The sequence below is a fragment of the Passer domesticus genome, chromosome 1 (genome assembly GCF_036417665.1).
Source record: "Passer domesticus isolate bPasDom1 chromosome 1, bPasDom1.hap1, whole genome shotgun sequence".
Taxonomy (NCBI): domain Eukaryota; kingdom Metazoa; phylum Chordata; class Aves; order Passeriformes; family Passeridae; genus Passer; species Passer domesticus.
The window spans coordinates 82427121-82443559 of record NC_087474.1 but is presented as its reverse complement, the minus strand read 5'-3'; the positions used below and the strand labels follow the sequence as shown (position 1 = coordinate 82443559).

Here is a 16439-nt window from a genome sequence, read left to right as displayed (position 1 = left end):
CCCTGAGCAGTGGAAGGGATGTATGATGAACTGACCATAACCCTCATTCCTTGTCTCCCTCTGCCACCGGGGAAAGGAGATAGAGCTGGGAAGGAGGGAGGGTTGTGGGAGAGGTGTTTTTTAAGGTATTATTTTATTTCTCATTATCCCCCTCTTTTATTAGAAAATTCAATTAATCTCTAATTTGAGCCTGTTTTGTCCATGATGGTATTTGGTGAACAGTCTCTCCCTGTCCTTATCCCAACCAGGAATCCTTTGTTATATTCCTCTCCTTCTCCAGTTTCCGAGGGGACTGATAAAGAGGCTTTGGTGGATACCTGGCATCCAGCCAGGGTCAACTCACTACAACAGCTCCCACCCCAATCAAAGTGAAACAAAACAATAATATCACAGTTATATTTAAGGTTTTTGTGTGTTTGTAACTGAACTATTACATTGTTGGTTAAGTGTTGAAAAGACAATAAAAATATTTTTAAATAAAAAGAAAACAAAATAAATAATATTAATTTGTTCAAGCAGGTGAATGCAAGTAACCTTCCCCAAAAACAGCACAGAATTCCTCATGTAACTTATTTCTGTGTACTCTTTCACTTTCTGTTTGTTTCCCTTTATGGGTTTTTTAAAAACCATTCCTGGCTTGTGCTCGGATAGGTCTCTGTCTCCTGATTATCTTGCCCAGAGAGAGAATGAGTTTTGTTGGTTCAGAATTCAATTTATCCCCAACACTCACAGTCAATACAAATTGCTACTACTCCATTCTGCTAAAAAACCTCAATTTCTGCTTCTTTACATTTTCCATGTTGTCACTTTAAAATCTTTTGTACCTGCTTACTGGATTTTGTCTTCTGAGGTCTGGAGTCTTCCTGTCAAACCTATACAGGCCATCAGTGAAGTGCCTCTTTCACCACTTTCTGCGCCTGAAGTTACATAATAGCTCTTACTATACACTGCACTGAATATGAAAGATCCCCTAATTTGTCTGTGCTAGCTGCTTTTGAGACAAGGTCCTTTCGTGTTTTGAGGAGCCAGGAAGAGTCTAAGCAGATTTTTGAGCTGTTTGAGAGACAATAGCTATCCATGCTGGACATGAAACTATAAAGAAACAAATAAGGAATAGATTCCAGCTGCTTCCACTGTCTGTTCCAAACTCACATATATCAAATTTGCTTAACCTGTAAGAGCCATATTTTGAGTTTTTAATATTATCAGAGCATTGAAATGAGCAATAACTTTGTAAAAGTGTTTAGATGTTTTATATACTTAAAATGTCCATGAGGCTTTTCATGATCTATGGAGGTTTTCAAAGTGAGGTGCATTGTTTTATGGTGCCATTTATTTCCTCTCATATTTCCTCTCTCCTTGTGTTTAATGATATCTTACAAAAAACTACAGTATTTTTTCCTTGAGAGAGATCCCAACATATTTTGTAAATGGCATAATTTGGATTTATTAAAACTCAATGTAATTCTATTAAGCAGCCTCTCAAAATAGGTATGTGCATGTACAGTTCCATATTTCTGGCTCCCCTATGAGGAATACAGAAGTGCTGCACATCATATTTATAAGCTCTATCTTGAATTCTTTCTGTGAGTAAGACTCCCACTGAAGCCATCAAGCAAGTTACTTTTACAAGGAATGCAGACTTGTACTCAAAGTGAATATTCCTTATTATAGGCCAAGCCAGGGGATGCTAAGGGAATATTTAGTTTTGCCTTTAAAAGTACAAGGAAGTTTTGAGTTTCGAGCAAGAGCATTACAGGAGAAGATGAAGGGTGTACAGTGACAATAAAGTAGCACTTCTCAGCACAAACAGAAAGTCAATTCACTTTTCATCAGATGCCTGATAACCAAATTATTGGATGATGATTTCTGGGGGGGAAAAAAAAAAAACTAATAAAAAAGTGATTTTGTAAACAAATAGGCAGAAAAACGGAAACAAAATAATATGCCTGTGTCAAAGTCTGGTTTTAATTCCTTAGCCTGAGCACCCTTACAAAAATGAAAAGACTAGATGGATGTGCTTACTTGTGCTCAGATTAGGCGTATGATTTTTTTTTGCTGCATGTCCTCATCGCCCACAAATACTCTTATCAGAGGCTCTTGCAACATTTCTGTCCCCAGGTATCATTTGCCTGTTTATTATGTCCACATAATGTTGTGCTCTTATTATTAATACATTTTGAAATGTGAAGTCTAAATGCATTATTTTAAAAAACAAAAAAACCAAACATACTATTGAAATATTTTGAAATTTTAAAGCAGTTTTGGCTTCACCAGATCAGAATTGGTAGTTACCATAGTAACAATTCTGCAAGAGGGAATTAAACTTCATTACAATCATTCCTAAGTGTTGAATAGCTGCTCAAAGATTTGCCTCTTGACATATTGCAAATTTAAAAGTTCACAGTTCTATTGTAGCAAGAAAACAAACAAAATGACTCTTGATTTTCTTTGTTTTTTGTTTTGTTTTTTTTTTCTCTACCAACTTGCTCTGAGATACAATGGTTTAGAAGCCTTCCTAAACACAGCAGCCAGAATGACAAATTATAGCTCAGTGAAAGGTGTTCAGGAACAGTAAGGAGCCCATGCCATTTGTTCATGCCTATTGTTCCTTTCTCATCAAGCCAAATTCCTGTAATATCCTTTCAATGTATATGCAGAGTGAAAGATAATGGACCACATTTTAACTCCATTAGCACAAAAATTGTATGACATAGTCAGAGTTATGTAGCACTAGCTAGTGTGTATATGCCACCCATTGATTTGTATTGGGTTTGGATGGCCAGGTTTTGGTAGCACTGGGGGCTACAGGGATGGTTTCTGCAAGAAGCTGCTGGAAGCTCCATCCCCTGTCTGATAGAACCAGCTCCAAGATGGATACACCATTGGCTATGGCCAAGACCATTAGTGCTCTGCAGAAACAGATTTAAGAAAGGGGAGAAGTTACTGCTCAGGAGAGACTTCAGCCAGAGAAAGGAGGAGTGAAAATATATGAAAGAAACTGTTCCAGATGCTGGAGCAGAGGTTCTCCTGCTCAGCCCACAGTGCACACCATGGCGAGGCAGACTTTCTCCTGTAGCACATGGATCCCCACAAGTGAGCAGACATCCACCTGCAGCCTCTGGAGTGTCCCACAGCACTGTAGGTGGATGCCCAAAGGAGGTTTATGACCCCTTGAGAAGTCCACACTGGAATAGGCTTCTGTCAGGGCTTTTGGAAGGAAAGGAGCCCATGCAGGTTTGCCAGCAATACTTGTGACCCTGGGAGGAATAATGCTGAAGAAATCTAATTCTGCAGGACTGCACCTTTTGTAAGGAACTCACACTGGAGCTGCTTGTGGAGAACTGCAGCCCATTGGAAGGGCTCACTTTGGGGAAGTTCACGGAGGACTGTCTCCTGTAGAAGGGGAGTAGAGAAAGAATGTGAAGGGGAAGTAGGGTGGATCTGGCACTTCTATTCCTATAAACCTTTTAGTTGTATTCTAAACTTCTGTCCAACAAGATGTGTGCATTTGTTAATTGTGCAGTGCACATATAGAGACTTCAGCTGGTTCTGAACCTGACAAATGCAGTGTGACGCCTTCCAGAGCACTGGGATGCAGAGCTACACAAAATATACTTTTGGGAAATCTCAGCTTCCTCCACTTCTGCTGGGAAGGTAGACATCTGTTAAACACTCTTTTACAGACTTGAACAGACATCTTAGTTCTCTCCTACAAGATAGACAATGTCAGTTTTATATACATGTGTGCATATAAATACATATATATATACAAATTTATTTATATATATATAAACAAAAGCTAATAGGGAAATTTCCAGGCTCCAAGGCCAGGTCATGTTTCCACAGGCTGAGAATTGTCATATTTGCAGCTTCTATCTCTTGCTATACCAAAAAAACTTTTGTGGGGATGGGGAGAGGACGTGAGGGAAGTTGGACACAGTAAGTTGAATGGAAATGTTTCATTCGTATATTTGAAACTCTGTCAGTACTAGTCAAAATAAAACCAAACCAAAATTAAGTTCCCTGAGATGGAGAGTGATTTGAAGGGAGTGCAGTGTAACAAGCTTATTTTTTTAGACCATCTCTTAAAAAAAAGAGCAAGCTCAGATTCTTCTCTCAGAAAATTTCTATATTTCTTCAAATAGTGTTTCAAGTAAGTTATAAAAAAATCCTCGGATTAGGGATTTTTTATTATTTTTTTTCAAGTCCCTTGATTTTATACCCCCAAATGATTAAAACAGAATATCTAGTAACTCTCTGACATATCATATCAATTCACAGCAGCATCCCACAGTAATGTGTCTTCTTTTCTTGTATTTTTTAGTGCTTATGCAAACCCTCTTGGAAAGATGATTCCTACAGCTGAGGAATACTGCAATTAGTATGCTATAGATAGAGAAGTGCATAATATGCACAGTTTATAATTTGTCAATGGTAGCATAAAAAATTGGTTCCTACCCTGTAAGAATTCTTGAATAAAAGTATCTGATATGCCAGATCCACCTCAGAGAATCAAGAGTGAGAAAATATAAAATTCTGTGTTCAGTGCTTTATCTGCAGAGTATGCAGCAGATAATTTATGTGGCTAATATAAAGTAGTAACAGTATAAGAAAATATGAAAGAGGTCTTCTTTTATGAAGCTAGTTGTGGTACATATGAATTGGGAAAGTAGAGAAAGTCCCTTGGGAAAATAATATGCAAATAGTAATTAAATACTGTATTGTAATGAATATACACTAGGAGATAAAATAGAACTTCTGGAAACATTCCTCAAACAGTCCTAGCTCTCCAGGAATCTGATTTTCTTCCAGACTAATAAGCAATTTCTGTAATCATAGAATGGTTTTTATTGAAAGGAACCTTATAACCATCTTGTTTCAATCCCCCTGGCATGGGCAGGGACACCTTCCCTTAGACCAGGTTGCTCAGAGCACCATCCAACCTGACTCTGAGCACTGCCAGGGATGGGGCATCCACAACTTCTCTGGGCAGCCTGTTCCAGTGCCTCATCACCCTCACAGTATATGTATATATATACATATACATATATATATAAAATAGAGAAATCTGAAATAGTTTTCTTTTTTATATTAATAGATTTGCCTACATTTTATTAAAGATAGTAGAAGAAGCTGTTCCCAGGAAAAGAATAGTGATCTCTGCTGTATTTGTATTAGCAGCAGATGCATCTAGAGTATAAATTGTGCTATTTTTTTTTAATTTATTTTCAGTATGAAATTTTTAAGGCTAGTACAGATGTTTCTATAGTTTTAGAGTAGCTTTACAATAAATTTTAAATTTCTTTAATTAAAAGGAAAAAAAATTCTGCATTTGCCAGTTGCCGGCACAATGGTAAAGAGGACACTGCTTTCTCAGAAATATGGTACTAATGACTGCCATTTAGAACAAATTTGGTAAACTATTTCTGCCAGATTAGTACTTTTAGTTAAAACACAGGCAAAATTAATATACACAGGGACATTCAAAGTTGTGTATTTATTATGACAAAAATGCTCCAGATATTGATATGTCTCTAAAAATATTATGATTTCAGGTTTTGTGAAACATGGACTTACTGATGCCATTCAACACAATGGTAAAATATATCTTAACAGTAATTTGAAAATTCAAACAAAAGTGGTTTTCTATTTGCTTATTTTTTTCTTTATTGTTAAAACAGAACATCTTAAGTCGAGAAAAACACCTAAAAATAAAGTGTAACATTGATGTCATTATCTAGTTACACAGCTGTCAGCAATACTGGTCATAGTTTGAACAAAATATCAGTAAAGTTGCTGCCACTTAACTAACTAGCCCAGAAAATTAGATCCTGTTTTGCTGTGTATATTTATGTTAGTCAGTTTTAATGTGCTACTTAGCAGCGAAAGCAGCAACATAGTAAGTCTTTTATCCACGGTTTCTGAAGTGTAGCAGGTTTTCTTTCATCTTTTTTTGCTATTTTTTTATTCTATCAGTAATGATATTAATGATAGTTAAAAAATCTCTTAGTTTTGTGATTGATGTCAGTAACTGAAGACTGCACCCCTCAACTGTAAGAAGTAATTGAAGTTTTCACAGTATCTGAGAACATTCCCATGGTGCTTTACCAATAAACCAGAATTTCCTGTGTGCTACCCTCTCATTTAGTGCATGAAAGAACATGCTTGAGGGTGAAACCAAAGGCATTTTTTGACACAGCAGCTCTAAAATTTCACAGTCTTTTTAAAGTAAATATTAAACTATATATAAAAATTCTGTAACTTCAAAGTAATTATGAGATCAGGTGGCATGGCAATTATTTTCCTTATGTTTTGTACTGTAGTTCACAAATGGGTAATAAACAGTTAATATATTTAATGTATATGGCTTTTGTGAGCTTTAGTTTTTCATACTGACATAAAATAACTGGCTTTGGAGAGTAATGCGAGATTTTTTTTACCAGAATCTCCCACAGGTGTATCCTGTGAACTACAAAATCTAATTTACAAGTCCTTCAAAAAGACAAATTAAATAACCTGTCTTCCTTTGACTTATTTCTGACCTGCCTTTCCTCCATAGCTACATCTTTCAGAAAAATACAAAGATCTTGCACTATTTTTCTCTCCAGTCCCTTTCCTTCTTACCTCTTTTTCTCCTTTTTTTTTTTTCCTTAATTTTTCTGTAAACAATGTCCTGCTTATAATCTTGATTCTGGACATGACAAGAAAGGTCAAGAGGAAAGCAATGTAACATGGAAGAAAAATTTTTATTATCCTTTCTCACCCTTGTCATGGTGCTCAGAGTGCTTTGTGTGTGTAATAGTACCACGAAATTCTTCCACGTTGAACTTCTGGGTATTCTGGGGTGTGAAACCTATGGTTCTTCAACATAACTCTTAGATATGTTTTCTTACCCTGGGGTAAATTATTTGTCCAAATTCAATGAGCATCCTGCTGTGGCTTCCTTAGAAACCATTTTCCCTGAAGTAGTTAATGTCCTCTTATTCTCTGCTAATGAAGAGATTAATCAACCTGATTTCAGTATTTGACATTGTTGATAATCCAGTCTTCCTTAATTATCTCCATAGCAATCCTAGTTATTTTACCAATCTGACCCATTTTTGTCCTACTTCATTGTGTTGAGAATCCTTCTGCTTCTAACATAACAAAATTAGACTTATGATCTTCCACTGTACATTCCAGCTATACAGCCATCCTCTATTTCCTTGTCTACATTTAGTAGGCTTCAATTATTGTTTTATAATAATAAATTCTGAGCACTTTGTTACATGTTTTAAGGACATGAGTACCAGGTTACAAGTTTAACTGTTTGCATTATAATTATTACTAAGACATGAGATCACAAAAAATTTGGTATCTTTGTAAAAGAAAATGCAAATAATGTAAAGCAGCTATATAAAAAGTGGTTACTTAATTTTTCAAAAGCTTGAAAAAACCCCAATGACGTGACCATAGCTGTATCCATACAATGACTGTGAACCAAGACACTGGTTTTGTTTGGTTTTTTTTATATAGGTCCATTGAGTTGTTGTTAACAGTTATAATTAGTGGTCATATGCCATTCTAGAATAAATGTTCTGGCAGTAACATTTATGATAGTATAGGCTTAGCAGTTTTAGTGGTTGACTCAACCAATCCTACCAGCATTACAAAATCACCAGGTTGCTGGAAGAATTCTTGCTGAACCAATAAGGACTAAAAGTTGTATTGGTGCACCCTCAAATCTACAGTCTTTTTGTGGTGAACTGGGAGATGTTATCCTTCTAAATGAATAATTAAATTTAACTATCTCTAACAGGAAAGTTTTTAAAAACCTATATTGCATAAAGATTTGAAGGGAGTTGTCCACATGATGATTATGCAGATGGACATGACTCTTTTCTAAGAAGAATGCAGATATATTTTACTGAAAAATCTAGGTGTAACTTCACTTAACAAAAGCAGATTTCATAATTTCTTTTTGTTTTGTTTTGTTTTGTTTTTAAATTTGAGAAGATTCAACAAGTTATGTAGTACAATTTCACAAAATCCCAATTAAGTTTTTAGATTTTATTATTTATATCCTATTATATTTATTTTATTCTGCTAATACATGCCTCCTAATGTCAGGTTCCCTCTCTAATCATTAAGTCCCAGTATAAAACTGAAGCTAAAATCTGTCCTGACCGCCTGTGGAAAAGAGAAGTGGCATATAAAACTTATGCAGCAAATGCAAAACAACATCCCTTTTGTACAAAAAGAAGAGAGGGCATACATCCCTCTTCTGCAAAAAGGAGAAAAGAAGGCATAAAGACTGATTGGGGAGGAGCTGTTTCAGATCTGAGAGTTCTGATTTCTGACCATAATGTAATCACACTCTAAATTAGTCACGTATGTTCCTTTTGCCTAAGTTGCATGGTGCTATGTAGCAGACTCTTTGGCTTGTATCCTCATTTTCAGACTGCTCCAGGTGGGCAGAACAACCCTGCCAAGGGCAACTACTTCCTTTTCCATGAATCTGGGGAACTGGCAGAGTGGAATGTCATATCCTGCCAAATATCTCTGAGGAGCACAGCAGGCACAGTGGGTTCTGCAATGTATTTCTGAAGTTGTTTGCCTATCTAAATATTCATTCAGCTGGAAAGCTGTATTGGTTACAATATCACAAATTTGAGTATGGGTTTTGGTAAGAAGCATGTGTCAAAAAAAGATTCAGAAATATTGCAGAAGGGTAAGGGAAAGCAGTAATCTTGAATAGAGACTAGGTTAAAATAGAGAAATGTATTGAAATAGCATAAATAAATCCAATTTAGTTCAAAGTTGGTGCTTGAGACCTTGATTGTGTGGTTTTTTTCTGCATTGTGGTTTAACCCCAACTGTCAAATGACCCCACACAAGTCACTACATCACCTTTCCCTCTGGATGAGGGAGAGAATAGGAATGATAAAAGGCAGAAAAATCATGGGTTGACAGGAAGATAGTTTGATAGGGAAAGCAAAAGGTATAAACACTAGCAAAGTAAAATAAGGAATTAATTCATTGTTTCCCATGGGCAGGCTGGTGTTCAGCCATTCCCAGGAGATCAGGGTCCCCTCATGTGTGACAGCTCCTTGGGAAGACAAACACTATCAAACACCATCATACTCCTTCTTCACCCAGCTTTATATGCTGAGCGTTGTGTCATATGATTGTTCAATTGGTGGATTTCACAATGGTGAGTTTCTGAGCACTTGCTTTTCTTTGAACACAAGTTTTTGTAGAAATCACGTTCTTATTCAGTGATGTCCTATGGCAGATAGTTACTCTAGGGTTTTTTGCCCCCTATGGATCAAGACTGCAACCATCACTTTGACCAAAAAACATTGAAATTGCAACAATCTGCTCCTCTTCTTCGATCCATGGGTGGTCAGATCTTTCTGTTATTACAATTTGTCTCTTCCATATAGATTATTCTTCTAAAATAAGCATATATGTGTATATATATATATGTATATAAACATTGATCCTTCAGTGTAATTTCACTCTAATCTGACCTAAGGGGTCAATTACCAAGAATCTGAGATACCCTCACCTTCCAGGGTGGGTTACAACACGCCCCACAAAATAGGCTTCAAAATAAAGGATTTGGCCTCAAATATTTTGTGGTCAGTATAAGCCAACAGCAACAAAATTGTGAAAATTTTTCCCCAGCTTTCAGTGTGGAAAGCTCCATGAAGAGCTAATGCATGTTCTTAAGTGTTTTTCAGTTTGCCGTGGTCACCCTCCTCCCCAGTAGCACAGACTGTGATTCAGGGCAGTGAGCTCTGGGTCTATTTCTCTGAATGCAGAAGCCCATCCTTTCTTGTTGTTAGGGTTAGCAGTTTTGTCTGTGAGTGATATTTTTGGTAGCTTTCTGGGTGACAGAGGAAGTGGCATAGAAACAGCAAAAGCCTGTGCCCGCTAGGTTTTTCCTAATGAAAACAGTGAAATGCTCTTCCTTTTATTTATTCCATGCTTTTGTCCTCTATACATCTCAGTATGATAATGGCAGTACAGCAAATAATTTCAGCGTTATATTACACAAAAAATGGGGAAGAATAAAGGAAAGGTCCACATGAGAATGATAATATTTATATGTGAATGTAGTGTACGCAATGTGTTTATGCTACTGAGATTTAAATTTCCATATCTGACATATTGGTGATTTGTTTTTCTTTGATTACATCCTGAGAAGCAGCACAAGAAATGTATGCTCTTAACAGCTGATACATTGAATGTCATGTTTAATGTTTTTCAAACATAATCAAAATATTTAATATTTTCTTGTGGTTTCTTCTGTATAATGCTGAAATTAAAGCAAATGAAACATCATATTTTTTTAATATTCCTTGGGAGAGCACGAGAACCTATAAATGACACATACTGGGCTGATTCAAGCATATTGCTGTATTAGCATAAACATTTCTTTTTGAAAATATACACATAAAAATCGCAGCAGGGTTGTAAGTCTGACATTCCCATGCCCCATAGGCTTTATGCTTATGTACCAGTGCTCAGAAATGGACACCCTCTTCTTTTCAAAAAAAAAGAAAAAAAAAATTACCAGTAAAGACAATTTAATAGGGGTATTCTGCATGTACAGAAAAGTTTGTCAGTGGAGAATTTCTAGAGGACCATGTCTGCACCTCAATACTCTGCAATTAAAAAAAGGAATCTATGTACAATTATTTAATGTTGTAGATGATACTGAGTAAAAGGATAATATTTTTTACTCCTTCATTCTGTTTCCTTTCCTTATGTCCTAGCACAATGGTTCTTTACTGAATTACTATTTGGTCTTATCATAGTACGTTTTAACTGTGAGGAGGAAATGAGCATCTGCATTTTTCTTGGGGAGATAATTCTATAATGTAACAAATGTCAATGTTTTGATATTGAATTTCCTTATAGTACATCTATGTATCCCTATTCATACTTCTATATTGAATATCCTGTGTTTCTTAAGAGAAGTATCTTGTAGACCAGCTCTGTTATTGAGACTTCTCCTTTGTTCTTAAATTTCAAATGTGCGATTCTACTGTGGAAAATTGCTTGAGCTTAAGACATTTCTTGTTTCATTTGTTCATATTATTTTAGACATTCTATAGTTCACAAAGAGGCCAAGTTATTTCTTAACCTATGTGATATCAGAAGAAACTTTATTTTATTACAATTATTTTTATCCCACAAAATCTTCTCCTTCCTTCTGTTTCACTTTTCACTCCAGAAGTTTTAATTGCAGAATTATGGGTGATGCATGTGCAGAAAGGAACACAGCATGACTTTCTTCTTCTGTGCTGCATTTGAAGCATGATTAAGGATGAAAAAAAAATATTTCTACTAGGATACTGAGGAAATATGATATTGAATACACTGAAAATTTGGAATCCCTATTTTTGTTGAACTATTTGCTAGGTTAGACCTATATTGTCTGCTAACAGTAACAAAATATAAGACACTCTCTTAGAAGAAATTGTATTTGAAATTATTTTGAAGTTACTACAAAGAAAACTCCAAGCTAGTTAAAAAAATTAAGTGTTTTAAAGTTATTAATATTTTGAATAAAAATATGTAATTTTTTATGATTGATGGTTGAAAGAAGTTCAAAAGCAATCCCTGTTGATGAAATAATAAACAATATCAATTCACAAGTTCAGCATTTTCTAGTTTTATGGTTATCCCTATTGCTAAAACCAAAAGCCTAATGCAGATACATAAACAGATTTCTGGTTAACCAACTTCTATTTTTTGTCACTGATCATATTTCTGACAGTTCACTTTTGGTCCCTTGATGAGTCCATTTGCATTCTGTGACTCTTGCTTTTAAAATATGCCTAAAATGTTTTTGATTTTTGCTCCCAAATTTTCATTATCTTTCATCTTCCCACACATCTATCCTTTTTCATGCTATCATTCTGATATATGTCTTTCTTTTATTATACATTCTGATGTTTCCCAAATTGTAACTTGAAACCTGTGATCCACATCAATTAGTAAAAAACTAGTATATAAATAGTCCTTTTTGTATTGCCCCTTCTCCAAGTATAACTATAGCATGAAAGTAAAGAAAATAATTTCCAGGAAAAAAGATGGACAAAGAAATGTGCAGTAAGCCCTAAAGACTGCAGAAATATGCCATTATGAAAAGGGATTCATAAGTCTAAAAGCATGTCTGGCTTCATTAGAACAGCTAATATAGATGAATAAAAGATGCTACCTCTTTCCTCAGGCTTTAGCTGTATTGCAAATGTATAAATGTATGAATTAAATCAGATTGCATCACCAGTAGAAATGTGTTTGTATTAATGATGTAATGCATATCTCATTTTTGCTTTATTTTTAAGGGCTTTTCATAAAATCAAGAGAAAGACCCTTAACATATGGGGTTTTTACCTCTAAAAATTACAGTGGTCATAATATTTTCCAATGAGTTTAGTGTTGGTAAGTACAGCAGCACGTCAGTCACTTGGGAAGAAAAATGCAGCGGGTGAAATCTGGCCCTTACTGCTATTGCTGTGCAAAAGCTGGCTGTAAAACAGTGCAGGGTTGGCTGAACATCAGTGACAACAAATATTCTGGCACTGTTGTGCAGAATGGCTGAAGGCACTCATCCATGGCACAGAAGAAAACACACTGGCACTGCTTTGGAAAAGATCAAACTTCCCCTTTGGTCAGTAAGTTGCAGATGGCAGCATATGTGTTAGCAGGTGGGGAAGCTGTTTACTCTCTTTAGCTCCCACTCTGGCTCCTGTTGGATGTTGCTGTGTTGCCTGGTGCCCATTCTGTATCCTAATTTGAGTATTAGTTGAAACAAAGCCCTTCATTTACACAGTGGATGGGGTTGAAAAGCCTCTTCATGTCTCGCTTTCTCTCTGCATCCCTGCCGAGTGCTGTTCAGGCTTGTTCCTAAAGATTTGTCATTAAATTACAAATCTGGAATTGCTGGAGAAAAATTATTTTTTTTTTCAGCAATCAGAAGATAATGTCTCATCAAGAAATCAAACGAAAAAGCATGGAAGGAGTCCTTAGGAATAAAACCCAATCAGTTCTGAAGGAGTGGAGGTCAGCTGGTGTTGGGTACTACAACCTGATATTCTTCTACTGTACCACTGTAATCTGCTTTAAGTGAGAGATTAAGGATAGAACGACTTCTTTTTCGAATCTGAACATACTCCTGCAGTCTTTAGGGTTTACTGCACATTTCTCTATCTATCCTTTTTCTTTTGTACCTGGAATTAAAAGCCTCTTTCATTCACTTTCCTGCACAAGGCAAATCCAGGAAAGCAACTGAATTTGTCCTCTTGAAACTGTCTTGGATTTGTCTCCAGAAAACATACTTGTCCAAAGAGCAACTTAGTTTGGAAACAATCCTTGATTCACAGTCATATGGAAGGTTTTCTTCTTTTACGATATCTGAAACTTGTGGGGCAGTGAAATATAATTACCAGCAAAATTTCTACTTACTTTTATCAGTGAAGGTACATAAACTAATGTCTCCTAAATTGTTAGCTCTCCTCAAGGCAGTATGGCCGGTGGAGAGAAGAACAGGTTTTTGCTTGTCTTCAGTATTGTCCTGCTGGGTGTTTTTTGGGGGAACTGGTGCACAAATAAGAGGTTTTCCTACCTGTGAAACAGTGATAATAACACTGACCTTCTTTGTAAGAAAGCTTTAAAAACTAGGGATAAAAGCATTATATAAGAAGTATTATTATCATCGCCCCTAGCAACTAGCAGCCTCCTTCTTGACAGCTGAAAGAGCAAGTTTCAAGTGACAAAAATCCCAGACCTAAATTTCTTCTCACTGTTTTTGCTCATGAAACTCTTTCACCCCTTTTCCACTACTATGTGCCAAAAATCTACTTACATTATTAAGTGGCTGGGGTGATCATTCTGCCTCCAGCTGCTAGAGGAAAGGGAAGACTGTAATGATCCTGGACAGGTTTTGGGATCCTGTGTTCCTCCAAAGATATCCTTGCACTGCTCAAACAGATAATAAACTGTTTCTAGTCTGGGTTAAATATCTACCCATAACTCCAGAAGTAAAATGAAGGACAGAACTATAAGCAGCGAACAATGTTATTATTTTACTCCTACTAAAATCAAGATCTCTGTTTTTAAGGCATACTTTGTACAGCCTGTCATTCCCCTGTGAGAAGTGATGTGAGAAATGCTTGCCATGCTGACTCTAAAAGTAAATGCTTTTAAAATTACAGAGTTCATTCGAAGCTGGATAAAGATATATTAATATGTGTTATGACAGGAGCTGTGTCAAATTCCATGATAAAATGAACAAATCAGGAATGTGCCCATATTTTAAGTTACAGGACTGTTATGAAAATGTATTTCCTTCTAAAACAGTGCAAAAGAAAAAGACATTGGAGGTGTGACAAGACGCTGTCACTTTTCGTCTCTTACTGGTAATTTGAAATTTTTCTAAAAAGTATTCCAATGAATTTTTCTGGAGTGGGAGAAAGGTTGCTTGCTTTGAGTGGAGATGATGGGGGGTGGGTAGTAAAAGGAAAGTACTTGTTGCTGGATTTCCTATGCTGCAGGGTGCACTGTGACAGCCAGTGGGTTGATTCCAAGCAAAGACATTCACTTCCCCTGCAGAAATAACGTCAACAGGATTTCTTTGGAATACAAGAACATTGATATTCATAGCATTCTTTTCTGCATTTAGTTTCTGTGAGATTTTAATGAAGATGAAAAATCCCAAATTTGGAAGTGATTTTTAAGTAGAGTTCAGGCCAGATCTCTCCTCATTTGAATTTTGATTCATGAACTGAAACAGAACCAAAGTGTAAAATATACCTTCCAACAAAAGGATACTAGAACAACTAGAACAGCATAAATCAATCTGTGAAATCTGATTATTTTATATACTCCAGTTTGCACTTAGCTGAATGTGTCTTGTGTTCTGCTATGGATTTTTTCCTTTTAGATGTGCATCTCTGTTTGATGAGGTGTGGTACCTAAAGTTGCTGTTGGTAAAGGTTTTAGATGATAAACTGGGAATTTTTTTTCTAATATAGGTATATTTGTACATTCACACATGCATATAGAACAAAAAAATCAGGTGCCTGTAAAATAATATCCTTGCCTGTTCTTGAAAAATTCTTCCAGAATTCCTCTATTTGCCATTCATTTTCCCATGGCAGAAGCAAAAAATGTGATATTGCCATTCTGATTTTTTATTTTTGTTTCTGAAACTTCTCATTTGTCTACAAAATCAATTACAAAACATAAAACATAACAATACTCCAATATGCAATGATCCAGACACTTATGTGCACTGTCTACTTAGCACAAATGAGAAATGAAGTGCAAATGTAACTTTTAAATATGACTTCACTGTAAATTATACCACTAGTAGTTGAAATGCCTTTGGTAGAACAAAAGGCATTAATGTCTGTTGTCATCAATGCATGAGAAATATGCTGATGGAAGTTTCATATTATTTTCATTGTTCTGTGTATGACTATTCTGTTCTAAAACCAGTCATTTAGTGAAAGGACTAAAAATTTTAGGTATTTTATGTATGATGGTGGTTTCATTTAGGCTACTTAACCTGGCATAATAAGGAGCTTGTTTTGACATTTCACTACAAAATGTAACCCTCTGTGGAGATCGTCTCCAGCATTATTTTGTACTAAGACTACTTATCAAAGTCAGCTTGTAAGTTTATGACAGTAGCACAAAAGCCAGTTTAAGTGAAAAGAAATAGAAAATACATAGATATTACAAAACAAGACCTCCATCAAGCTGGAATGGCTGTTTGTTTGTTTTGTTGGTTTTTTTTTCCCCTTGGAACATTCACTTGACATTTTTCTGTATTAATTTTTACTCCTTTTTCTAAGCTTATTTGTTCTTAATCCTGGAGAGAGCCCATTCAAAATCGATTTAAGTTTGTTCAGAATGATCAGTAAATCTAACAGTATTTCCTTGGGAGTTACTAAATTTATCTTGGTCCTTAGCAATCACAAGCAAGTTTTCTGCTGGAGATTGAGTTAGTCTTGTAAGTTTCAAGTTTTCCCAACTGCTTCTTCTCCTTTGCAGTGAACCACAACACAAAGGTTCTGAGTGGCAGAAAAGAGATCCTTGGTGAGACTGTCACCATAAAAATTACTTTTCTCTTTTCTCTTGAGTTCTTCTAAGGTCCCGAGGCCTTGAACTTCACAGTGAGAGATGTCTGACATATTAGTCAGATCCCATGGATCTGGAACTTTGGTCAACAAGCATAGATTACTTCACAGAGGATGAGGATGTGCATAAATATGAAATGCCCAGCACTTCAGTGCCTCAGTTCTCTAACAGAGGGAGGAAAATCTGCAGGCCTGGAAGGAGAAGTATCACTGGAAGGAATTCTGACCTCTCGTCTCTCTCTCTCTGCTATTTGATGCTTAACCAGTATGGCATATCCCACTGTTAATCAGCACGTG

At 36.0% G+C, this 16439-nt stretch overlaps 1 long non-coding RNA gene across 2 annotated transcripts; it reads right to left on the bottom strand.

Annotated features, from left to right (window-relative positions):
• Window positions 1-2988: 2988 nt before the first annotated feature.
• On the bottom strand, window positions 2989-16183 carry LOC135288464 (uncharacterized). Of its 2 annotated transcripts, none has more exons than XR_010351549.1 (4): window positions 16127-16183; window positions 14527-14604; window positions 13865-13977; window positions 2989-3396 (listed from the first exon to the last, which is right to left on the bottom strand). It is a non-coding gene; the product is annotated as an uncharacterized LOC135288464 (long non-coding RNA). The 2 variants fall into 2 exon arrangements; XR_010351548.1 differs by lacking the exon at window positions 2989-3396 and adding an exon at window positions 13387-13624.
• Between the last annotated feature and the right edge of the window lie 256 nt (window positions 16184-16439).